A 27513-nucleotide genomic window follows, 5' to 3' on the forward strand; every position below is an offset into this window, starting at 1 on the left:
TCCTCCCACCTTCAATATTTCCCAGCATCAGGGTCTTTTCAAGTGAGTCAGGTTTTTGCATCAACAAGAGCATGTAAGCACTCGATACATTGATATTTTTAGTTCTATAAGATTAAGCGACATATTTGGATTTCATAATAAACCTCTGAGTGAGAAGGAAAGTCTTTGTCATCCCTATCTGAGAGATGAGCAAGCCACCTCTGGGGTCTGGATAACTCCCCTAAGGTCCTTTTTCTAGATAGGCAGAGCTATTTTCATACACAGCCTTCTTGTTTGCTGTCCTTCCTGTGTGATCTGAGCTCCCTGTCTCCCCAAGTCACTATTTCTCTCACCAGCACACACAAACCTACTCACTCAACACCCTCCCCCCGCAGAAGCTGGTCTCACTACACCATGCACTGTCATCTCAGTTATCTGTGTACTTACCTTGTATTGCTAAAGGTTGGACAAGGGGCCTGTGAGGCCCATCTTTGATGGGCAGAGGCTGTGGTACCACATTTTGTATGTAGCAATGTGCTCCATAAATATTTGACAAATTGAACCAAACTTAACCAATCTGATAAAACTTCAAAAGAAGTAAATTTTGTGTATTCCCTATCCAGTAACCTCTTGCTTTCAACCTCGACTCATGTCTATCAAAACCTACTCTCGGATCTTTCCAACACATAAAAATATTGTATGATTGAGAACTTAAAATGCTGTACATCATGTAGATAATGAACTTGAATCTATATGAATGTGGCTCTCTTAACTTCAGGGATAGCCTGAAAGCCTGGGATGACTTGAGAGCATCAGGCCAAAAATCACATTGAGAATACAGTGGCACTTCAGCCTGTCCCTAAATCAGGCATCTACAGTCACCCACCTTCGTTTTTTTCATTTATCAGTTGAAAAGTATGAGTCATAAACTGTTGGAAGCATTTTTAACTCACCAATTATTTGGATAGTAAAATGTAATGTTTCAACCCTAGCTGAATGCTAAGGCTGATCTTAGCCACCAATTAGATAAAGCTGACTTTGAAATCAAAGTGAAAGTCCAACCGACAAAGGGCTATTTAAGATTTGATACCATGAAATGCATAACTTACAGCATCTGTGAATGCTCCACGCAAATCACAGGGTGTAATTGCTTCTTCCTCTTTGATGCGGGCCATGTGAGCAGGCCTAGCCCTGAAGGGGGCAGCATCCTCAGCTCTTCCCTAGTCCTGAACTTCGGACAGCTAGAGATGGGCACGCCAAGGCGTCTGTATTCCATCTCAGAAGATTCTCAAGACTTGGATCAAGGCAAGCCCAGCCTCTAGCCTCAGCCTTTTCAGTTTACACTTTGAGTTGATCTCTTCCGCTCTTTGATCTGTTCTCCACTTTAAAGAGATCTGATCTTTTCACCTCCTCTTGCCTCCTTCTCCCTGGCCCCGCTAACAGTTTCAGTTCTGGCCTTCTGAACCTGCAGCTCTCACCTGATAGGACCGCCTTTCCCTCCCCAAAGGCTGCTAAGCACAGGAACCCCGGCCACAGCCATGCTGACTGCTGGCAGGCTTCTTCTCCTCCTCCTCACATCTCTCTCTCCATCTCAGAGCGTGCTCAGGCTCACCTTGCCTCCAACACCCACCCCAGTAACCCCCACTCCTTCAAGACTCAGTTCACACAACCTGGAAGTCTTTAGTGAGTCTGCCAGGCTGAGCTGGAATCTCTTCCTCTCTGTTTTCCAGAAATTCTGGACATGCGCCAAGCACAGCATTTATGACACAGACTAGTACTTCCTTCAAACTTCTCTACCTTGTGTCCTCAGAGATACTGCAAGTGTCAGACATGTTGTAAGGACCAAGGAAAAAACTCGTTGGCTGACTCATCAAATGCATTGACAGCAACAAGGTGCAATCACAGCCACCACCTGGAACCACTGATAAGAAATGGCTGAAAGTTCTTTGAGATGTTCCTGTTCCTCAGTGACTAACATAGTGTCTGGTGCACAGTATCTGTTAGTTAAATGAAACTGAACCACATAATTCTCACCTTGACCAATCTTTATTCATTTGACCATCATTACTGATCATATGCCGACAAAGGTCCATCTAGTCAAAGCTTTAGTTTTTTCCAGTAGTCATGTACAGATGTGAGAGCTGGACCATTAAGAAGGCTGAGCACCGAAGAATTGATGCTTTTGAACTGTGGTGCTGGAGAAGACTCTTGGGTGTCCCTTGGAGAGCAAGGAGATCAAACCAGTCAATCCTAAAGAAAATCTGAGTATTCACTGGAAGGACTGATGCTGAAACTGAAGCTTCAATACTTTGGCCACCTGATGTGAACGGCCGACTCACTGGAAAAGACCCTGATGCTGGGAAACATTGAGGGCAGGAGGAAAAGGGGGTGAGAGGATGAGATGGTTGGATGGCATCACCAAATCAATGGACATGAGTTTGAGCAAGCTCTGGGAGATAGTGAAGGACAGGGAAGCCTGGCATGCTGCAGCGGTCCATGGGGTCGCAAACAGTTGGACATGACTTAGTGATTGAACAACAAGAGTTGATCATTTACTACCTACCTTCTAGACACTATGGAAGCAACAGCCAGGTGAGCCAAGGGTCTAGAGGAATAATAGATTCATAAATAGAAAAGTTATAGAATTCGAAACGAAATGCAAGTGCTCTTTGTAGGGGAAATAAAGGAAGATTTAGCTCCATAAATGAGTTTTAAAGCAGATCTTAAATGATGAGTTCATAAATAAACATTTTTTCTGAGCCTCTTAGCTGTGCATGTGTGTGTCTGAGTGTATATATTTTGAATATCTGCTACTATCCACAAAGTACCCTGGTATGAATATTTATGCAAATGTTAATTACACACTATAATCTGAAACTCCCTTTCATTATTTTCTGCCAACACAATGTCCTTTAGCATGTCTAACATTTTCGCTGTTCTTGGGATGACAGTTGTTTTACATTCCACAGACCCTGGTTCACCATCCCTGATCTGCTTCCTCTCGTGAGCCCTGTTAATCTCTCATGTTTATTATCGTTTTTTCAGCTGCAGTCATTGTAGACAGTAGTGTTTTCCCCCATAGTAATAACTATTCACATATTTACAAAGTATGAAGAAAATGAAGAGTTAATGTTGTCAGGAGCAAATGAAACATGACATTAGATTGATTAGCATTCTCACACTTTCTTAGAGGCTCAAGTGCTTCAGAGAAGAGGTTAAAACACGGAGTTTGGAGGTTCTGATAAAGACTACAGGATGGGAAGAAAAATAAGAGCTATAATTGGATCTGTGTGTCACTTCTACTTCACAGTAGCACATGGGTAGGAAGCCTTTCCATGTCAATTTATCCTTTGGAGACTGGGATGGTCCACTTACCCCAAACATAAGACATAGTCTGAGCAGGGATAACTTGAGTCTTCCTAGGAAATGAGGGATTGCCTGCAATGGGGCCCCCTAGTTTGAACTCAGACCCATACCTCTGACTTCAGATCTTCACTCAAAGGTACCTACTGGCTCAGAGACTGTGATGACGTAAGTGTATTCTGTTTCTGTGATTCCCATCTGATGGTATGTGAAGATTAATGCAGAATACATTTATGAGTACTTTGAAATACTGCAGTGATGTGGGTGAACCTAGAGTCTATTATACAGAGTGAAGTAAGCCAGAAAGAAAAAAGCTAATATTATATATTAACTCATATATGTGCAATCTAGAAAAATGGTATAGATGAATCTATTTGCAGGGCAGAAATAGAGACACAGACAAAGAAAATGGACATGTGGACACGGTGAGGGAAGAGGAGGGTGGGACAAATTTAGACAGTAGCGTTGATATATACACTACCATGTGTGAAATAGATAACGAGTGAGAATCTGCCATATAACACAGGGAGCTCGGTGCTCTGTGATGATCTAGAGGGCAAGATGGGGGGTGGTGTGGGAGGGAGCCCTAAGAAGGAGGGGATATATGTATATATACAGCTGATCCATGCTGTTATACAGCAGAAACTAACACAACATTGTAAAGCAATTATACTCTAATAGAAAAAATTGAGTTTTTTTAAGAGTGTTTTGTAATATTAACAGATATTTGTTGAATGTGGTACATGCAGGTGCGTACACACAGTGTACTAAGCAGAAGTGCATTAGACATATGATATTAGACAGAAAAAAAAGAATATGGTTGATGAAATAGCAGTAGAATAGTGTAATAGATAAATATTTTGTACTCAGAAAAGGTTTGTAGTCCTAAATCTGTCACTTACTAGCTAGGTGACCTTGGGAAATCTACTCAACCTCTCCAGGCCTTAGTTTCATCAGTTCCTTAATGCAGTGCTTATTGTTGTTCAGTGACTAAATCATATCCAACTCTTTGTGACTCCATGGACTATAGCATGCTAGGCTTCGCTGTCCTTCATTGTCTCCCAGAGATTGCTAAAATTCATGTCCATTGAGTCAGTGATGCTATCTAACCATCCTGGGGGCAATTCTGTGGGGGTCATTTGAGGACAAATGGCAACTTCAACCCTCTTCAGTAATACCTTGTAAGTACTCATCTTAAGGTCAATGTCGATCATAATCTTTCCTGAAACCAAGACTTAGATCATAAAACACAAAGGTCATCAGCATGACCAGGTGACTCACTAGTGTTGAACTATCTAACCCCCCCAAATTTCTCTAGGCATATGGTCCAGATTCTTCCTGCTATTTCTTGAGATAAGGTGTTAATTTTATCTTGGAAAGTACAGCACCATTTTGCACACAGTGATATCTTCTAAAAAGAAGAAATCTTGCCACTGATGCCAAGAATTGTTTTATGTATTCTTTGGTTTGTTTGTTTAAAAAGACCAAAGAGAACAAATTCACATCTTTCTCACTGACTTAACCAAGGGCAAGGTTCTAGTTAGAGACCAGCAAGAACAATGTGGAAATTGTTCACCCACAATGTGAATCATTTTCAGACAATTCCCAGAAAATCTGGGATAAGTTAGGTGAAAAAGAGATAGATGACAGTATGTGGAAAACTTTATTTATGAATGTTAATAAAATTTCTATTGCAAAGGAAATACTAGAGACAAAACTGAAAAGCCCTACATTGAGAAGGAAGCTTATTCCAGCCTGACTTTGAGATGCAAGCAAGCCAAAGACCAATTCATTAAGTGCCAAGCTCAAAAGAGGGATGGCAGGCTAGAGCCAGAGCTGGAGAAGTTCCCCTCCTCAGGGTTTTGCCAAGAGCCTGATGGCACACTTTGCAAACCATGATAGATATGTCAGAGCAGCCCTGACACCCTCACTGAACTTTCCCCATGTCAGCTCTTCACAGCATGGAAACAAGTTGGTAGGTTTTGGACAAAAGGCAGTCTTTCTCATTCACATACGAGGCCTCTGACAGAAACTTTCAAAATGGAAAAAAAAAAAAAAAAAAAAAAGGCAGCCTGTTAAATTCTAGATCTTAATGCTTACAACATCTGGGGATCCCTTTTGAGGGCAATGGCTAATACAACCAGAATGGAATTGAACTTATATGAATATGCACCCTAAGAAAAATCCAGATCTATGTTGATTATACAATGGATATTTACACCTCCAATTTGTTGGAGCTGTGGGAATGTTTTCCAAAAGTACGGTAAGAACATGGCGGGATGATGTTTTTGTGAGGGTTTGATATGCTGACTCCTATTTTCCACAGGTTGGAATGAAATCGTTTTAAAACAGTAACTGAAAGAAGTACCACTCCTCAACTTGCCAGGTCATGAAAAGAGCAAATATTTTAACTGTCTTCATGTAAACAAGATTTGTGAAGAACTGAAAATCAGTTAAAGTGGCTGTTAAGTTAATGTAAGATGAAGGCTTCAAAAGTCGAATACTGAGGAATATGCTGAACATTGGATTTGAATTAAAAAAAAAAAAACCTAGGCTTTCTCTAAGTGGCTGCTCTTTTTTTTTTTTTTTTTGGTGTGGATCATTTTGAAAGTCTTTATTGAATTTGTTACAATATTACTTCTTTTATGTTTGGGGTTTTTTTTGGCCATGAGGCATATGGGCTCTTAGCTCCCTGACCAGGGATGGAACCCACAACACCTACTTTGGAAGGCCAACTCTCAACCACTAGCCCACCAGGGAAGTCTCTAGCTAGCTAAACTTCATTCCATGATTATATCTTCTAGTAAATGTCCCCAAATGCTCTACCCTCCCTGGTAACCAAAGAGTATGATCACTAAAGTCCAAAAGTCTATGTTCAAATCCAAGCTCTGATACTTGTGCAACTTTGGGAAACTTATTTCACCTCTCTGCCCTCAGCTTCCTCAGGCACCTGATGTGAAGAACTGATTCACTGGAAAAGACCCTGATGCTGGGAAAGACTGAAGGTGGAAGAGAAGGGGACGACAGAGGATGAGATGGTTGGTGGCATCACCGACTCAATGGACATGTGTTTGAGTAGGCTCCAGGAGTTGGTGATGGACAGGGAAGCCTGGTGTGCTGCAGCCCATAGGGTCACAAAGAGTCAGACATGACTAAGCGACTGAACAGAACTGAACTGAGGGTAGAGCTTAGGATCATTCTTGGTTCAGGAAGGAGCTCTCCATAATCCTCTAGGGGTATCTACAACTCCTTTCATCTCTCCAAAGCCCTAATAAAAAGAGTGAAAAAGTATGCTTATAAAGATGAACTGTCTCAAAACTCCTTTTCCCTCAGTTTAACCAGGTCATTTCTTAATACTTAGCATATAGCATGAATATCTGAACACCATTCTCCTCCCCTTCCCCAACAAACATCCTTCACCACAATTACGTCTGTTGTTGGTAGAATTCTGCCAACTGAGTCAATTTTGGCTGACTTCTGGGTGAAGGCTACAAGACCTACCAGGTTCTAGCAGAATTTTTTAAAAAAATTCTTAACCATGGGACCACCAGAAAAGTCCCCCTCTAGCAGAATTTTTAAATTAAGGTTTGTGTTGGTGAGTGAGTTCTATTTGTACCTGCCCTACTTCTGAACCCTCTCTCCTATACCACTCTCCCTTCCCCACCTCCACTCTCTGCCCTGACACCACCCCCAATACAGCTCTGTGAGTTTTTCTTGGGTTAAGGAAAATGTCCATTGTGGTGGCACATTCACATCATCAACAAACTGTTCAGCTCCATATATCTCATTCAATTTTCCCTTAGTGAAGGCTTCCATTCTTAGTACACATTCAAAGAGACTTTGTTCATTTTCAGAGACTGTATCATGGAAGTTCATAAATCAGGAGCTTCAAGTTTTCAAATTTTTTGCTTTTGCAGTTCTTACTTCCTAGACCTGAAATACCATCTTTTTACTACTGCATCCTCCACCTATTTGCTTTCTTAACCTGGCAAGCTCCTACCCCTGCTCTAAGAGGAAGACAAATGTTGTGCCTTCACTGTAGTTTTCTTAGACCTCATGACCATCTGTGTCAACTGCAAGGAAAATTGTTACCTTCTTTGTATTCTTCAATTTCTCTTAATTCTGTAGCATTTAACACACCATTTCATAACCTTCCATTGTTTAGCACCTCGTATAGTCTTAAGATATAATAGACACCCAAGAGGCTTTATTGAAAAAGACCATTAAAGTGTGACTAAGGTAGATTGAGGTAGAGTGGTATAGTGGAAACAGTATAATTTTTGACACCAGAGAGATGTAGGTTCTCCCATCTCCTGGCTATGTGATGGCAAGACAACAATGAACCTCTGTTTCTTCATCTATGAAACAGAGTATTGTCATGAGAATTTAAAAAGAAAGGGATATAAGCATTTTTGCTGCATGGTGCAAACTTAACAAATTTTTGTGTCTCTCCTGACTTTTGCACACATTTTCTTCTTTTCATATTCCTACTCCCATCCCCTGCCCTACACCATTTCTTCATAGAAAAGAGAAATGTGGTTGTTGAAAGTTTGGAGAAAGGGGAACTATAATAGCATATTATAGAAGAGTCCCTCTAAGCAGAGTCTAAAAGATGGAAAGATCCATTTGACTTGGATACCACACACCTGGTATCTTAGTATGGCCCTAGTATGAAGATGAATGTAGTATTCTTAAGCCAATGGACTTTAATGATTTCTGGCCCCACTGACAAAATCAAAGTCATCATCATTATGGAGTAGGCATAGCAGGATATCTTGGTTTGGCACTCCAATGAATGTTTAATGCATCCAACATGGTTTTTCTGACTCCACATTCACCAGAAATCTGGACCTGCCTTCTGGGGAGAATTATGGATCATGTTGACCTTGACTCTTTCCAGACCCCCGTGGCTATGATATTTCACAATCAGAAAACAGCATGGCTTCTGATTATGATCTGGCTGTGAGGAGGAAACCTCTGGTCCTATTTCAATCCTAGAGACCAAAAAAAAAGTCTTTCACATAAATTAATAACTTTTCTGGAATCTACCACAATCTCACACACAACGTATCTTAGCATGAGACAATACTGATTGACCTTAAACACAAAAATGACTTCTTGCATGTTCAAGGAGAGTCCAGATCACTCTAGGACTTCATTAAGCTTTGTTTTATTTCCCCTGGTTCTATGAACTCCATCTGTATTCTTTGACATCCTTAGTTCTCCAACAGTAGACGGCCTGAATCTCTGTTTTTCCCAGATCGTCATATTCTGCCCTCAAGAAGAAAAGTCAGGGAGCCAAATTCAAAAGACCCAAGTATATTTGGTCTTTATGGACTCTTCGCCACTGGAGGAGAAACAGACCTTGACAGTGACTTTAGGTCACAATGTTTAGGTCCTCCTAAAGATTCCAGCTTAAATGTTTATATGAATGAATCTCTCTTACTAGTTCTTTAATGTAACTTATGCAAGACCTACGAAAATGTAGCTTTTCAACAATTAATATATAAAACCTAATGACCGTGAGGATAAGTCACACTTAAGAAAGATAATATTTGATTTACAGAGGATATATAAAGGTGACTGGGTAGAAAGTCTAAAACATTTCCTTGTTCTAAACCCTTTTTTGAACAGAAGTCAACTCATGTCACAAAAACATGTTCTTGTTCATACACATAATGATACGGTAAATACAAGTTTTAAAAAGAGCTTTAAGGCAATAGTCGCAGACAACCAAATTGTAACCATTATGTTTACCATGTTGGCCTAAGTCCCAAGTTCCACATGTTTTCTGCATTTTTTTTTGACTTAACAATAAAAGTTCAAATATGAAGCTTTTGTTGCTATTCCAAATGCATAAGAGAACAAATTCATTTACCTAAACATGAATTTGAAATTCTTTGGAGTATGGTGGCCATATGCACCAATCCTTAGAAAGTAAAAAGCCAAATATTAATTTCCCTTTCTGTTGGAACACTTGAGGTTTCTGACATGAGGAACTGATCCTATTAAGTGCTAATTTACAGTGGCTACTTATTGCTTAAATGTGGAAAATTCATGGGGGAGATCATGGGAAGTAAGGAAGAGAATACCCAGAGTAAAATAATATGCACAGCTAATCCTCATCTTTCATTCTTTACCATTCTCCCTCATCCAATTCCCCACCTACTTCTTCACCTTCCAATCTATCCATCCAACTTCCCAACTACTCAGTTAAATGAGAAATGCCCAGTGAAGTTTGCCACAAGAATCTGAGTTGCACAAACAGACTCCTATTTGTAAGAAATGAGCCTTCTGCCAAGATCTCACCTCATTCATACCAGGATTCAAAGAAAGATCCTTGCCTTTGCTATATGATGCCCTTCACATGTGAGAAGGAAGGAGCTATGGATCAAGGGAAATGTTTGTCTTTATGAAAGTCAGCAGGTCAATTGCAGAAAGGCTCCATCTGAAATCTGAGAAGACAGCTATTCCACTTAAGTTTGTTAAAGTATCTCATTAGGCAATCACTCATAATAATATCCCTTATCCTTTGAGAATTACATTCTAAACAAACTATGCTGCTCTCTCTTTGCTTGGAAATCTATGATTTAAAAAAAAAAATCAAATGTAAAAAATAAAATACTGCCTTCCCATTATTTTCATTTCCCCCAGAACCTGGGGATTCATCATTCGCCATTAATTGGATAGTTCAACCTTCTCTAGAACAAATGAGATGTCTGCTCCAACAAAGGCTTCTTTTTAATTACTTGATAGGCTTAAAATGAGTAAACATAGATGGAAAAATGCAGAGCAGTAGAAATTGGAACAAATGTTGATTGATCTGTGGCTTTCTGAACAAGTCTTGCTTACGATTAAGTTTTCAAAGAAATACCAAGTTGGGTCTTTGCCTTATGGAATTATGTAAGTTTCTTCCTTTTCTTTATTCATTTGGCAAACTATGCACTCAGGCCTAACAGTCCTACAAGTTAGCCTTTAAATAAATCTATTCCATTTCAGAATTTCATAGTGAAACTTCAGAATGTTTACTCCCTCCAAAGTTTCTTTAAAATATTAATAGAGAATTAAAACACTTAATCTCATCTACAAATACGCTGTTTTATTTCTATCTTATAGATTATTATACAATATAATATATATTGTATATGTTAATTATTTATATACAAATTATTTTTAACTCAAAAATAATAAAATTTCTTTATAGGAGATTTGGAAAATACATAAATATTTTAAAAAAGGGAAAAATTACTCATTATCTCTTTCCCAAACACAAAGAGTGTTAACATTTGAGTATATTTCCTTAAAACTTTTTTTTTGCATATTGATTTTACTATAATTGTGGTCAAAATGTGTTAGAAATTTCTTACTATCTCCTCTTAAATATTGTATAATTTAATAGTTTGATAATAATCTATTATTTAATACAACTTCTGGGAGAGTTGGGAGTTATTTAAATTTTTTTATTATTAATGGTATCTTGGAGACAAACATAATTTCAAGACAAATAAAAGCACCATAGCAACTATTCTAGTGATTGGGAACAATATCTGTTTTTTTATTTATTGTGACAAATCAGAACTCAGAAGCAAAATGGTCAGTAGGCCTTAGAGCATTTCACTTTAGATCTCTGACCACAGAGACAAGCAGATGCAGTTAAAATTTTGGTTAAAAAAAAAAAAAGACTAAAGTAACTTGCCCAGTGTCACAAGCTACAAGGTTGTAAGGCCAGTTTCACAAATTTTCAATTCAGATCCAAGGCCCATGCTTCTAAATCTCTACAACATACTGTCTCAAAATGAAAGTAAAGACAAAATCACGCAAAAAAGAAAACAGGGAAACAATGAAAACAGGCAACAAGGGAGCAGAAGAAAAAGTGTAACTCAACTATAACACATTTACTCAATTTACTCATTGCATCCATTAAAAAACAAAAGAAAACAAAACCAACCCCCCCCAAAAATGTGCTCTCTCATTCAATGAAGAAGAAAATATGGGATCAATAGATTCAATTGATGAGTTATAAAAATGAATTGTAAAGCTAAAAGACAAAGATGGAAAGCAGGAGGGGAAGCTAAAACAATCTGACTAGAAAAAAAGAACTATGATGATGAAATTATCAAAAAAAATAATGTAAGACAGCTTCTAAATTGAATTAGTTCATGAATATTCAACTAGCATAATGAATGATAAAGTATTCACATTAAGATGTATCACTAACAAGACAACCTACTGAACAGGAGAAAATACTTGCAAATGATATGATTGATAAGGGATTAATATCAAAAATATATAAATAGCTCTTATAACTCATTATCAAAGAAAAAAGGACTTGATTTAAAAATGAGCAGAAGACATGAATAGACATTTTTCCAAAGAAGATATACAAGTGGCCAACAGTCATGTGAAGAGATACTCAACATTGCTAACCATCAAAGAAATGCAAATCAAAACCACAATGAGATATACCTCATACTTGTCAGAATAGCTTTTATCCAAAGGTCGGCAAATAACAAATGTTGGAGAGGATGTGGAGAAAAGGGGACTCTAGTACACTATAACTGGGAATGTAAATTGGTGTAGCCACTATGGAAAACAGTTTAGAGTTTCCTCAGAAAACTAAAGAAAACGATCATATGATCTAGCAATTCCAATTCTGAGTATATAGCTGAAGAAGATAAATACACTAACTCAAAAAGATATGTGTATCCTTTATCATTCATTATGCTACTTAGATATTCATGAACTCATTCAAGCCGGAACGCATATATCAGTTCAGTTGAGTCGCTCAGTCGTGTCCGATTCTTTGTGACCCCATGGACTGCAGCAAGCCAGGCCTCTCTGTCCATCACCAACTCCCAGAGTTTACTCAAATTCATGTCCATTGAATCGGTGATGCCATCCAATCATCTCATCCTTTGTTGTCCCTTCTCCTCCTGCCCCTAATCTTTCCCAGCATCAGGGTCTTTTCAAATGAGTCAGCTCTTCGCATCAAGTGGCTAAAGTACTGGAGTTTCAGCTTCAGCATCAGTCCTTTCAATGAATATTCAGGACTGATTTCCTTTAGGAAGGACTGGTTGGGTTGCCTTGCAGTCCAAGGGACTCTCACGATTCTTCTCCAACACCATAGTTCAAAAGCATCAATTCTTCAGCACTCAGCTTTCTTTATAGTCCAACTCTCACATCCATACATGACTATTGGAAAAACAATAGCCTTGACTAGATGGACCTTAGTTAGTAAAGTAATGTCTCTGCTTTTTAATATGCTGTCTAGGTTGGTCATAACTTTCCTTCCAAGGAATAAGCGTCTTTTAATTTCATGGCTGCAGTCACTATCTGCAGTGATTTTGGAGCCCCAAAAAGTAAAGTCTGCCACTGTTTCCACTGTTTCCATATATCACTGCAGCATTATTTATAATAGCCAAAATACAGAAGCAACCTAAGTGTCCATCAACAGGTAACTGGATTAAGAAGATGTGGTACATATACAATGGAATATTACTCAGTCATAAAAAAATATGAAATTCTGCCATTGGCAACAATGTGGATGGACATGGAGAGTATTAAGTTAGTGAATTAAGTCAAAGAGAGAAAAATACTCTGTTATCCATTTTTGTGGAACTTAAAAAATGAAACAAATGAATATATATATTTAACAAAACAGAAACAGACTTACAGATATAGAGAACAAACTAGTAAAAGAGGGATGTGCAGAGGGGCAGATAGGGGTGTAGGATGAAGAGCTACAAATTACTATGTATAAAATAAATAAGAAACAGGGCTATATTGCATACTATGGGGAAATATAGCCATTTTTTATAATAATGTTAAGTGGAATATAATTTATAAAAATTCTGAATCACTGTGCTATACACCTGAAACTAATATAATATTGTAAATCAACTATATGTCAACTAAAATAAATAAATAATTAAAGCATTGGAAAAAAACATAGGAATGCATGTATCTTTTTTATATCCTCTTTCATTTCCTTTAGATATACGCCCAGCAGTAAAATTGTTGGATCATATAGTAGTGCTATTTTTAATACTTCAATACTGTTCAATACTGCTTCAATACTGTTTTCTGTAGTAGCTTCACCCATATACATTCCAACAACAGTGTACAAGGGTTTCCTTTTCTCCACATCCTTGCCAACACTAGTTATCTCTTGTATTCTTGATGATAGCCATTCTAAGGGGTGGGGGGTGATATTTCATCATGGTTTTGACTTACGGTTCCCTGATGATTAGTGATATTGAGCATCTTTTCATTCCCTCATAGCTCAGATGGTAAAGAATCCGGCTGCAATGCAAGAGACCCCAGTTTGATTGCTGGGTCAGGAATATCTGCTAGAGAAGGGATAGGCTGCCCACTCCAGTATTCTTGGGTTTACCTTGTGACTCAGCTGGTAAAGAATCCGCCTGCAATGCAGGAGACCTGGGTTTGATCTCTGGGTTGGGAAGATCCCCTGGAGAAGGGAAAGGCTACCTACTCCAGTATTCTCGCCTGGAGAATTCCATGGGGTCGCAAGGAGTCGGACACGACTGAGCGACTTTCACTTTCACTTTCCTAACCAGAACATCAAAACCTTTTGGAATTTACACAGAATAACTGGGAAATAGCTTTTATTAAAATTGTCAATAACTGAAAAAGTCCAGGATTTTTTATCAAGCAGAAAAGTCATCTAGAGTATATTTTTAAATAATAAATTATTGCTATAACGCAAGGAAAGTAGACTGACAAACTACAAAATGAAAAAGAATCCTGTTTCTACTCCTGACATGTTACAAACTCTTAAGATCTATTGAAATAATAGCAATAATAGAAATGGAACTGATCCTTTTGATTTTCACACTACATATTCACTTTTAATTTCCAAATCCTTTCCTTTTAGAAACATCAAAAAACTAGAAAGAAATAATATTAATATAATTTAGGTCTACATTTCACAAAATTAACAAGGAATAAAAATATTTCAAGCTAGATAAAAACAAACAAACAAAAATGCTTAACTTCCCTTCATCCTCCCAGGGAGAGTAAAGGGATTTTTTTTCCCCTCAGTTTTCTATGTAACTTCCTCAAGGTCCCCAGTACGTAGGGTGTACTATAGAGAGGGATGAGGGTGTTTTGAGGTTCACGTCTCAGAAGAAGTCTTCAGTTGTCTTTGTTAGTGGAAAGATGCACACACAAAGTTTTACTTTAAAAAGATGCAAGAACTTTCCTAATGTAAATAGGAATGTTACCTCATTTTGAATGCATCATAGTAGTAAACTGTATGTAGTACTTCATCCCATTAGTCATGACTATCTCTAGATTCTCACTTACTGGAATACGACTTGAGTACAAGACTGTCGTTCCCAAGTAAAATGACCTTGGCTACCCTGCCATACATCCAAGATTTGGATCTGGACACTATGCCCACCATAACCAAAGAGGGCGTATCAGATGTCAAAACACCCTCCAGATCAGGAGTTTACCTATGTGAAATATGGAATTTTTTCCCTATAAAATCTCACGAAACAACATCTTTTGTTGGAAGTGGAGAATATAATTAGCTTTGACAATAGGATGTAGCCTAGAACTTTCAAAGCAATACTGTTATGGGTTTTTTTTTTTTCTTTTACTTTTTCTGTGAATGTGCAATCCTTTCTTAAACATTTGGTCTACATATGGATAGGCCTGTGATTTTAAATGTCCTAATGAGCCTCAGACAGACCTTTAAGTAACACTCATGAATGAGCCAAAGAGAGAGCCTCAGATGCTAACATTTACTGTACTAAGAATTTTTTTTTTCTGTTTGCTGATCTTTCTCCCTTTTAAAAAGTTAACACTTTTTGAACATAGTATATCCTGAATCTTTTGCAGGTGTTAAACAGCTGACTCTAATTTTTTAAAGATCCAAATCCATCTATTATCAAACCTAAAAAAAATAGCTCTAATTATTTAGGTTATTTTGACAGTAAATCCTTCCTCTCTATTTTGTCCTAAGAAAACAATTGCATTTCTTCTTAAAAATAAACTTTCCATGAAGATTAAGACATGAGCTCATGTGGACTTACTCCTTAAAAAGCTGAAAGGTCCAAAATGTGACGTTACATTTTCATTTTACTAACCCTTTAATTTAGGATGGAGGGGCACATATTAGCAATACTGGCTTAAAAATGAAATAATATATTTTTCAATAATGGCACAAAATGCTAAGGTATAGCAAGTGGCTTTAAGTTAAGGCATTGTCTAGACTGCTATGAAATCCCCAACATGGGAGAATACTGTCATGAGGAAGAAGGAATTAATCACAGGGTAGCAAATAAGACTTGGAAAAAGGAGGGAAAAATTAAATTTTAATTCATGATGGATTTGACCTTGGACTCAGGACTCTATCTTGACATCTGGGGTTTTTATCATAAATTTTTCAATGCTATTGTTATTATATTAGCTGGTTATCTTCTACCGTCTATGCCAAAGTGTTCTCTGGCTTTCAGTCACCCAAATAAGGGCAGTTAACTACACCAAAATCAATTGTATTTCTATATACTGACAATGAACATTTTGATACCAAAATTAAAAATATAGTACCATTTACAACTGCTCAAAGATAAAAATGCAATACTTAAGTGTAAACTAACAAAGCATGTATAGGACTTCTATGCTAAAACTACAAATTGCTGATGAAGGAATTCAAAGAAGATTTAACTAGACGGAGAGACACGCCATGTCCATGGATTGGAAGACTCAACGTAGAAAAGATGTCACTTATCTCAATATTGATATACAGTCGACCGTTTGTGTCTTTGGGTTCCACATCCATGGATATGGAGGGCCAGTTGTACTATGCCAATTTATAAAAGGGATTCAAGCATCCTTGGATTTTGATGTCTGCAAGGGGTCCTAAAGCCAATCCTTCACAGATATCGAGGGAACACTGAATAGGCTTAATGCAATTCTTATCAAAATCCCAGCAAGATAGAGACAAACTTCTCCTAAATTTTAAGTTGAAAGGTACAGACTAGCTAAAGCAGTTTTGAAAAAGAATAATACAGTGAGGGGAATTAGTCTACTTAATTTCAAGACTTACATGGCTTACAGTAATCAAGTCTGTGTGAAATTGGAAGAGGGACAACATACATCAATGGAACAGAAGAAAGAATCCAGAAATAGACCCCCACAAATATGCCCAGTTAATTTTTGATGAAGGTACAAAATCACTTCATAGAAGGAAGATGGACCTTTTCAACAAATGGTTCTGGAGAAATTGGACATCCATTGGCAAATACACGAAGCAAACAAAATATACCTACCTACCTTACACAGCAATTTAACTCAGAATATTTCATAGATTTAAATGTAAAATGTAAAACTATAAGACTTTTAGAAAGCATCAAAATTAAGAACTTTGCAAAGTACCCATGTTAAAAAGGGTAAAAAACAGGCTATAAGATGGGAGAAAATGTTTGAAATCCATATAACTGACAAAGGACTAGTATTCCTACTAACAAGCAAACAATAAAAAACAGAAAAAACAAAAAACCCTCAATACCATAGTAAAAGAAATCTTATTAGAATATGGGCAAAAGACATGAACAGATATTTCATCTAAGATGATATGCAAATAACATGGAAAAATGCTTATCTTTAGCTCCTACAACTCAAAACCCAAAATTTGAATAACTCAGTAACCAAATAATAGGCAAGAGACTTGAAAAGACATTTCTCCAAAGAAGACACACAGATGTCAACACTCATATGAAAGATGCTCAACATCACTAATAAGTTGGGAAATGCAAATCAAACCCACAGTCAGGTATCACCTCATATCCAGTAGAATGGCTATTATTAAAAAAATAGCTAGTTTTAGTAAGAATCTGAAGAAATGAGATCCCTCGTGCACTGTTGGTAGGAATGTAAAATGGTATAACAGTTATGGAAAAGAGTATGGCAGTGCCTTAAAACATTAAAAACAGAATATTATCCAGCAATCCCACTTCTGGGTATATATTCAAAATAACTGAAAACAGTTATTCCAATTAGATATTTGAAAACACAGATTCATTACAATATTAGTAACAATAGCCAGTCTTTGAAACAAAATTACCTGTGATTTGGAGCAAATTTTATGTTTCAATGCCAAAAATTGTATGCATTGTGATTTTATTAATCCTATTGGAGATAAATAATTCCTCTTTCAATTTTTCAAGGAGTTTTTGCTACCTTAGATGATACTAAAGATATCTTTCTAGGTATCTCTTCTGCTTCCCGAACTCATTTCCTGCCAAGGTCACTTAAAACAATAAACAACCACAACAGTAACAACAATGAAAATCAGTCACAGATTTTAAACATTCAAAAGTTCTACCAAAATCAGTTTGGAAAGGAAGCGTAGTTTAAAATTTAACTATATTATCAAGGGAAGAAATGTAAAAGGCTAAAATGTGAGACTGTTCTTTCTCTTTTTGAAAGAACCAATTTGTTACTAAAGTACTAAATGCTGTTTCTTCCTAGGAGTATATTTTCTATTAGGAGTGACTTCGAGAAATAGAAACTCTGACCACAAGAGATAATCTTTGAAAACTTCATTTACCTTGTCTGGCAAGTTCCCCTGTTGCTTAATCTGTCACTTCTCTTCCAAGAATTACAGGTGCTTAGTGCCACTTAGGGCTTCCTGAGTAGCTGAGCTGGTAAAAAATCTGCCTGCAAAGCAGGAGACCCCAGTTCAATTCCTGGGTCTGGAAGTTCCCCTAGAGAAGGGATAGGCTACTCACTGCGGTATTCCTGGGCTTCTCTCATGGCTCAGATGGTAAAGAATCTGCCCTCAATGCGGAAGGCCTGGGTTTGATTCCTGGGTTGGGAAGATTCCCCTGGAGGAGGGTGTGGCAACCCACTACAGTATTTTTGCCTGAAGAATCCCCAGGGACAGAGGAGGACAGGCTCTAGTCCATGGACTCACAAAGAGCTGGACTCAACTGAGTGACTAAGCCAAGCCACACACAGCACAGTGTGAACTAAGGCAGAAGAAGTGCTTTGAAGGACAGACAGGGCCTTTTGGTTCAAAATGGTGTCATATTCACATTTCATGATGTGACCTTCCTAACTCAAATACTCATGAGGATATAAGAAAAGACAAACAGTTATGAAAATCAAAGATAACAGTGAACCATTGGACAGTCACAGAAATGTCCATCAACCACAGAAGAAGCTGGATGGAGACCCAAAATTGTGGCCTCTGTGGACATGCTTTAACTTCTGAAAGAGAATAGCTTTTTCCAATGGGAAGTTAAAAATTAAATTTAAAAATAAACAAGGAAATTTTTTAAAAAAATGACTAGTTTAAAAATAGATTAAGGGAGATTCAGGTTAATTTTTTTGAGGGGAAGGCAGTTGATATAAGGATGGTCTTCAAAATACCTAACAGTATTAGAATCTGTATTGGTGATAGTAAGACAGATAGAAAATCATATCAATGACTTATTAGACAATGAAGAGATGGTCTCTCACCCACAGTATAGAGAATGGGGATGGGGTGCTAAATATTAAGAAAATAAATTTTGATTGAATCTGGTCTACTCAGAGAGTTAAGGAAGGTGATAGAAGACATGAATTAGGCTGGCATAACTATAAAGTTGAAAGGGAATCCATTCTGTTCAATAATTATATTTAATTATGTATTTATATATAGAATATTCTCTTGTATCATTACAACATTTCATAACATATGTATAAAATACACATTGACTACATACACATACATTCTCATGTGTTGAAAATTTGGTGTATTTTATGTGGAGAATGAGTAGTTAAACATGCAAGTTTAATTAGGCCAGGCACCTGGGCTCTTTGCTATATCTGTGACGCTAGCAGAATGTTGTCTATAATTATACGTGTGGGTAGCACACAGTGTGGGCTTCCCAGGTGGCACAGTGGTAAAGAATCTGCCTGATAAGGCACCAGATGCAAGAGACATGGTTTCGACCCCTTGATTGGGAAGACCCCTTGGAGGAGGACGTGGCAACCCATTCCACCATTGTTGCCTGGAGAATCTCATGGATAGAGCCGTCTGGTGGGCTCTGTATCCATAGTGTCTCAAAGAGTCGGGCGTGACTGAAGCAACTTTAGCACAGCACATAGTTGATTTACAATGTTGTGCTAGTGTCTACTGTATAGCAAAGTGAATTAGCTACATGTATAAATATGTCCCCTCTTTTTTCAATTTCCTTCCCATTTAGGTCACCATAGACCATTGAGTAGAGTTTCATGTACTACACAGTAAGTTCTCATTAATTATCTATTTTATACATAGTAGTGTAGGACACGACTGAGCGACTTCACTTTCACTTTTCACTTTCATGCATTGGAGAAGGAAATGGCAACCCACTCCAGTACTCTTGCCTGGAGAATCCCAGGGACAGCGGAGCCTGGTGGGCTGCCGTCTATGGGGTCGCACAGAGTCGGACACGACTGAAGTGACTTAGCAGCAGCAGCAATGTAGGAGTATACAAGCCTTTTTTTTAAGAATGAATGACTTGAACTTTTACTGAACACTGGGAGCACAGTGGTGAACCTGATTTATATAATACGTTCAAGCCAAGAGAGACACAAACCAATGAGGACTGAAATTTACAGAAGCACAAAGTGTTTCAGAAGTGATGTCTAAGATGAAAAGTCAGAGAGAGTTCAGACCAGAAGAGTCAGAAGAAGTGCTCCAGGCAGAGAGGGGCATTGGCTGCAAAAGTCTGGGCCTGACAAAGCATAGGTAAGTGGGAGAAATCCAATATGGATAGGACATTGAAGGCACAGTAAAAGGAAATTTAAAAAGAGGTGTAAAAACAGGGAGCAATGTTGAGAGTAGAGGCTAGGGTGCAAGGAAAAGGTGAGTGAACTCGGGAGTTCAGGAGTGTCCTGTCAAGGAGTTTTGACTTAATTTCTTGAAATGACAATGTGCAAATATGAACAAGTATAGACTTGAGAAAGACATCTGTGGCTGCAGTCAGATTGGAGGAGAGCCACAGAGACCAGTGAGGAGGTGGAGTCCAGTCACATCAGAGAAGGAGACAACAGTGAGAAATAGTCATACTATAGATTTAACTGTAACGGAAACATTAGAAGGCATTAGAGCATAATGACGTGAGCAAGTCTGCAGCCACACGATGCTGGGCTTATTTTGTCAGCATCCTCAGTTTTCTCATTTGGCAAAAGGACTGTTAAAACTTAAAGAGCTGTGAAGATTGAAAAAAATAACGCATATAATGTGCTTTAAAACTTAGTACAGGATTGATAAATGGTTACTATTATTTTTCTAATATTTGTTATTTTATTATAGAACAAAAAGTAAAATATGTTTCATGAGCTCTTATGCCTGCCAATTTTTGTTTCTCATTTATGACTTCTTTCATCTTTGTTTTGTAGAGGTTTGCCAATTTTATTAACCTCTTAAAGAACCAGTTCTTGGGCTTCCCTGGTGACTCACCGGTAAAGAATCTGCCTGCCAATGCTGGAGGCATGGATTCCATCCTTGGACCAGGAGGATCCTGTATACTGTGGAGAAATCAAGCCTGTACTCTAGAGCCTGGTAACTGCAACTGCTGAGCCCACAACTTCTGAAGCCTGTGCACCCTAGAGCCTGTGCTCCACAACAAGAGAAGCCACAGCAACGAGAAGACTGCACACCACAACTAGAGAATAGCCCCTACCCACTGCAACTAGAGAAAAGCCCACACAGCATTGAAGACCCAGGACAACCAAATAAACAAATAAATAAATAATAAAAATGCAGCCCTTTAAAAAAATAAAGAGCCAGCTCTTTGTTTCAATGATTTTTCTCTATTGACTTTTCTATTTTTAATTTCATTGATTTCTGTTTTTATCTTTATTAATTCCTTCCTTTTGCATCTGTTTTATTTTGCTTTTTCCTAACTTCTTGAGTTGGGAGCTTAGCTTATTGTTGAAAGACTTTCATGCTTTCTGATGTTTGCATTTAGTGCTATAAATTTCCCTCTCGGTGATGCTTTAGCTTCATCCTGCAAATCTTGATATACTGCATTGTAATTTTCATTGTATTCAGTTTTTTGTTTTTTACCTTTCTTGAGATTTCCTCATTTATCCATGGATTATTTACTTATTTACAAGTGTGTTGTTTAGCCTTCCAGATTTGGGAGAGTTTATTTTTTTCCTGCTATTGATTTCTAGTTTAATTCCATTGTGGTCAGAAGGTACACTCTATGATTTCAGTTCTTTTAAATTTGTTAAAGTTTTCTTTGTGGTCCAGGGAATAGTTTATTTTGGTATATGTTCTGTTAGCACTTGGAAAAAATACATATTATGCTATTGTAGGTCAGTTACATCTTACTGGTGATGGTGCTATTGAGTTTTTCTATTTCCTTGTAGATTTTCTGTCCAGTTGTTTTACTGATTACTAAGAAAGGAGTGTTGGGATCTCCTACTGTAGGGTAATTTTAAGTTACCCACTTAAAATTTTCTATCTCTTCTTAATGTATATACCCTTTTCTCATTATATAATATCCTACTCTGCCCTGATAATTTGTTTTGCTCTGAAGTTGACTTTATTTGTATATTAATATAGTCACTCTTGCCATCTTTTGATTAATGTTTTCAAAATACCTTTTTCCATCTTTTAAATTTCAATCTACCACTTTTATTATATTTGAAGTGAGTTTCTTATAGTCATATTTTTTAATCCACTCTGCTAATCTTTATTTTTTAATTGGTTTATTTTAACCATTTACCTGGGCTGCCCTGGTGACTCAGTTGGTAAAGAATTTGACTGCAATGCAGGAGATACAGGTTCAATCCCTGGGTCAGGAAGATCCCCTGGAGGAGGAAATGGAAACTTACTCCAGTATTTTTGCCTGGAGAATTTCATGGACAGAGGAGCCTGGAGGATACAGTCCATGGGGTTGCAACGAGTCGGACACAACTAAACAACTAACACTTCATTATCAACCATTTACCTATAATGTAGGGTTGTTTTTTTTTTTTTATATTTTAGGACTTGAGTCTACCATTTTATTTGTGTTTCCTGTTTTTCTCTTTTTTCCTGCCTTTGTGTGTTACTTGTATATATATATTTTTAATTCTATTTTAGTTTAGACAGTGCTTTTTATTGCATCTCTTTGTATAGCTTCGTTGTAGTGTTTCTGAACTGCATCTCCTTGTACAGGCTTTTCAGTGGTTGCACTAGACATCATTTATATGTATTTTTAACTGTCCATAGGTATTGTCATTTTGCCAGTTTAAAACCTTACTACCTTTTGCATCTCTTTATCCATTCTTGTTTATCATTGCTTTAAATAGTTCCTCTACATGAATTTACAACTACATCAGACAGTCTGAATTTTTACTGTAACATTCAAACATAATTTAGAAAATTCAAGAGATGTCTAGTATATTTACCCATATTTTTACTTACCATGTTATTTCTTCCTTCCTTATGTTCCAAGATCCCTCCCCTACCCCAACTTTCATTTTTATTTAGAGAATTTCCTTTAGCCGTTATTTGAGGGTAGGTCTGTCAGTGACAAATTCTCTTAGATTTTTTTCATCTGTATGTCTTTATTTTCCTTCATTCCAGAAGGCTTTATAGGCAGCTCTGGGAAGACAGTTCTATTTCAGCAACTGAAAATTATTATGCCAATTCTTCCTTGACTTCTATGATAACTGACGAGAAATATTCTGACATTTGAATTGGTTTTTTCTCTGTAGGTAAGGTGTCATTTTTAATGGTTGCTTTAAAGATTTTTTTATGTCTTTAGTTTTCCCAAAGTTTTCAGAATTATGATGTGTTTTGGCATGGAATTCTTTTGTTTTGTTTTGTTTTGTTTTTTTAGATCTGCTCAACTTCTTAAATCCCTATATTTATGTCTCTTGTCAAATTTGGGAAGTTTTAGTTATTACTTCTTTCAGTACTTTTTCAGCCCCACCCTTTTTACTGTGTCCTTCCAGGATGCCAATAACAGGAGTGTTAAATCCCACAGGTCCCTGAGGCTCTGTTCCTTTTTTTCCCAGTCTACTTTCTTTGTTGTCCATATGAGGTGATTTCTATCATTCTACCTTAATATTTATCGATTTTTTTCTCTCTTCCCTCTACTCTGTAGTTGAATCCAACTATTGAGTTTATTTTTTTAAAATTATTTTTAGTTCCAAAATGTCCATTGGATTCTTTTTTATATCTTCTATATCTTTGCTCAGAGTTTCCATTTCTTTGCTTAGACTTTCTATTGTTTTCGTTTCAAGCATTTCCTAATAGCTAGTCCAAGCATTTTAATTATGGCTGCTTTAAAATATTTGTCAGATAATTCCAGCATCTCTGTCATCTGAGTTTTGGTATCTACTAATTTGAGATATCCCTAGTTCTTGGTATGATGAGCAACTGAAACCTGCACAATTTGAGTATTATGATATGAAATTCTGGATCTTACTTAAACCTTCTGTGTTAGCTGGCTTTATTTACTCTGTTTTAGCAGAGTCCCTTCCTCCCTCTCTCTCTCCCTTTCTTCCTTCCTTCTGCCCTTTCTTCCTTCTTTCATTCCTTCCTTGCTTGTTTTCTATTTACTGTATTTATTGCCACATGGAACACTAAAATGGATTGAATTAAGTCCATGAATTTCACATAATCCTCTCCCATTCTGGAAAAGCCCAGTAGTTTAGAGGGGAATAGACTCACCTTTAGCTTCAGAGATTAGCCTCCTTTAGCCTAAGCCATTTTCAGTTGCCCCTCGTCATCATCAGCGTTAATGATTTGAGGATGGCACATAAGCCAGGCTTAAACTCTTCAGGGCATAGTGACCCTCAGGCCTTAGCTACAGTTCATTAACAATGTTATATGTTGGCCCAGTCACTAAAGCAAAGCACTCTCCCCTTCTCTGAAGGTAGCTAAGGAAGCATGCAGTCACAACTGCTGCCAGCAGCAGCTCTGTGACCTTGAAGAAAGTCATCAGAGGACAAAACAAACATATGGAGAACATAGACTCAAAGTCCAAGCTCTGATTCACCACATCCAGGGCCCACACTATGCAGGATTTTCAGTTACTTGAGTCAATAAATCAGTAGTTCTCATCCTTGGCTTTCCATCAGATTCCTCTGAGAAGCTTACTGATACCTGGGACCCATCCCATTTAAGTGTTCTGAGCTAAGCCCCTGGCGTTTGTATTTTTTAAAAGCTCCCCAGTTGACTCTAACACTCCTTCAAGGCTGAGAACCACTGCAATCAATCCTCTTTATTGTTGACTGAGTTAGGTTTTCCCTCACTTACTCTTAAAAGCATTCTAACTCCATCTTTCCGAAGTTTAAATGCATAAAAAATCACTTGATGATTTTGTTAAAATGCAGATTCTGATTCATAGCTCTATAGTGAATACGAGTTTGCTAGGGCTAGTATAACAAAGGACGGCAAGTTGAGTGGCTTTAAAAAAATTTATTCAAATTCTGGCAACTAGAAGTTAAAAATCAGAGTGTTGGCAAGGATGGTTCCTTCTAAGGTCTCTGAGGGAAAGATCTGTTCCAGACTGCTCTACTTGGGCCTTATAGTTGGCATCATCCTTCTATGCATGTCTCTCTGGATCCTAATTTCTCCCCTTATTTTTGGATTACCATCGTGTCTCACCAAAATTCATGCATGAATTTTGGTGAGACACGATGGTAATCCAAAATGGATAGGGATTTCTAACAAACCTCCAAGTGATATCCGTCCTGCTGGCCCATGGATTACACTTTGAATATAAAGGATCTTTCTGGTATGTTTCTTCTGCTTAAGCCTGAGCATAATTGAAGCCCTCCTGTTCCAAGATGAATGGCCTTGCACCTACCTGAGGCACAACCAGCTGCTGGACAGAATGTTGAAATGGGTCACTGGAAACGGCTGTGGATGGATTAACTTCAGAACACACCCCACTCACAGAGGATTTTCCCTAGGATAGTCTAGTTGGAGGGAGGACCTCTAAGTAACCAAACACTTATAAATTCATTACACCAAAAGGTGAGAAATAATTTTCTCTTGATGGCTTTAAAAATAATACTTTTATATTACTTTTTTCAAAAATTTTAAAAACATTTATGAATCACATAAATAAGTAGAAAGATGCTATTTTAAAAAGAATTATCCTTAATTAAAAATTAAACAAACAAAAGCAATAACATTGACCAGTTCCATGTCTTTATGAAATAGGGCCACGATTCTTTGCTACAGTACTGGAGATACACTGGTACACTAATGATTTGCCGGTTTTTGGACATGATGACAAAATTTTAATTTTGTCACTTAAACTACAAGGATCTTCCTGTTATCTATTATGGAACCCAAGACTACAGCTCATATGAGATTTTTGGTCATAAATTTGAAGTGAGTCCAGTCTGTGATGTATGTTTTTTTTCTAGCAATGTTCAGTTTCACAGATACAGGTGGGACATAGCTAGACATTTGGGATTTTACCAGTTGACTACAAAAAAATGAGAGAGGAGTAAGAACATAAGGTCACAAGAAATGTCATACTGCTGGGCAAAGAAATCCCAGAGAGCAGGCAGAGAAGTGAAGGTACAAGGAATACGGTAACATGATGAACAGCTGGAAAGAGACACAGTAGAGGTATGTCTGCTTAATGGAAGAGTTCTTATAAAGGTAGAATTGAGTGAGTGAGTTAGAAACACAAGAGATGATGATCATTCTGGGTTGTTTCAGGAAATCAAGTTTTCTGAAATGGCACAACCTCTAGGATATCACTGTTGCCAACAGGCAGTGGTAGAGATCACGGAAGTCAAAGCGGTCAAAGAACACAGAACCTTGAGTGGTGTTTGAATTATCTGCTTGGATGTAGAAATTGCTAGAAGTAAAAGGAAAAGTAGTCATGACTGAGACAGTGACCCAAATTCTGACTTCTTCAATAGATAAGAGAGGCCAGGAGGTCAACAAATGACAACAGGAAACAATGAGGGGATCGAAGTCTGATGACAGGCATGTCAAAGACAGAACAAGGAAAGAAAAATTAGAAGCAGAAAAGAGAGAAAAGTGATACCTACCTGGACTTCTAGCCCTGATATATGTGGAGGAGGCAGAAATCAGTTATCATTGGAGAGCTCAGTATGCTCAGGGGACAGCCACGTTGGATTATAGTTGGAGCAAGAAAGTGAAGGAAATTTTCCAAGAAAAGCTGGAGGCTGTAGGGAAGTTAAGGATGAGAGATCATGATGAGGAGTCTGGAGAGTGAGGGAGCAGGGTATGGCAAGTGGGACATGATGGAGATGGTTACAGAGCAGCAGGTGCAGTGGGAAGTGGGGAGTTCTCAAGGAGACTGAGGACTTGAGAGCTGATGGGCTCAGGCCTGGGTGTGCACACTCAGTGATAGGCAAGCTGAGGAGGCCCTGTGGTTGCTAGAAACTAAAGCCCAGGAAATATCATCCAATATCTGCAGGGAGGAGCTCACTCCGAGAGCACTTGGCTGTGTCTACTCATGTGTGTCCCACTTCACACCTGTGCCATGTTCAGTTGTGAATGTTGTCCTGTGACAACAATGACTAGCTGTCTAGCCAAGGTTCATACTCTCCTTTCTTATTGCAAAATGAGAAACAGCTTCCCAACCTGGCACTATGTTTCCCATCCACCTCCCCTCACACCCAGCCTGTAGAATTCATGAAAGCATAAATTAGGTATGACTAAGTTCTGGCCAATGAAATGTAACAGGAATGATGCATGTCACTTCAGGCCTGACCCCCAAATCCTTCTTTCCCATGTCTTCTGTCTCATCCCTTCCACTGGATGGATAGAAAGGTGAGGGTGACCCTGCAGACTCATGCTAAATGTGGCAGAGCCTTTCTCAGCCCGAAGGACTATACACAGAAACTCTTCCAATCAGGAGACTTTATGTGAAAATATTATAAACATTATTGCAAGGTTTATTTATTACAGCAGCTAATGGTACTTTTGGGCTTCCCTAGTAGCTCAGATGGTAAAGTATGCTCCTGCAATGCCGGAGACCAGAGTTCAATCCCTGGGTCAGGAAGATCCCCTGGAGAAGGAAATGGCAACCCATGCCAGTATCCTTGCCTGGAAAATCCCATGGACAGAGGAGCCTGGGCTACAGTCCATGGGGTCACAAAGAGTTGGACACGACGGAGCGACTAACACACAATGGTACTTTAACAACGATATATCTATCACGGGTCTCATAA

General features: G+C 37.9%; 1 protein-coding gene across 6 annotated transcripts in view; it reads right to left on the minus strand.

The window, feature by feature from the left end:
- The window catches only part of SUGCT (succinyl-CoA:glutarate-CoA transferase), a 714763-nt gene that overhangs the window by 167228 nt on the left and 520022 nt on the right, over window positions 1–27513 (minus strand). The window lies entirely within an intron of this gene.

This window comes from Giraffa tippelskirchi, chromosome 10 (genome assembly GCF_054371585.1).
Source record: "Giraffa tippelskirchi isolate mGirTip1 chromosome 10, T2T-mGirTip1v1.2.pri, whole genome shotgun sequence".
NCBI classification, from domain to species: domain Eukaryota; kingdom Metazoa; phylum Chordata; class Mammalia; order Artiodactyla; family Giraffidae; genus Giraffa; species Giraffa tippelskirchi.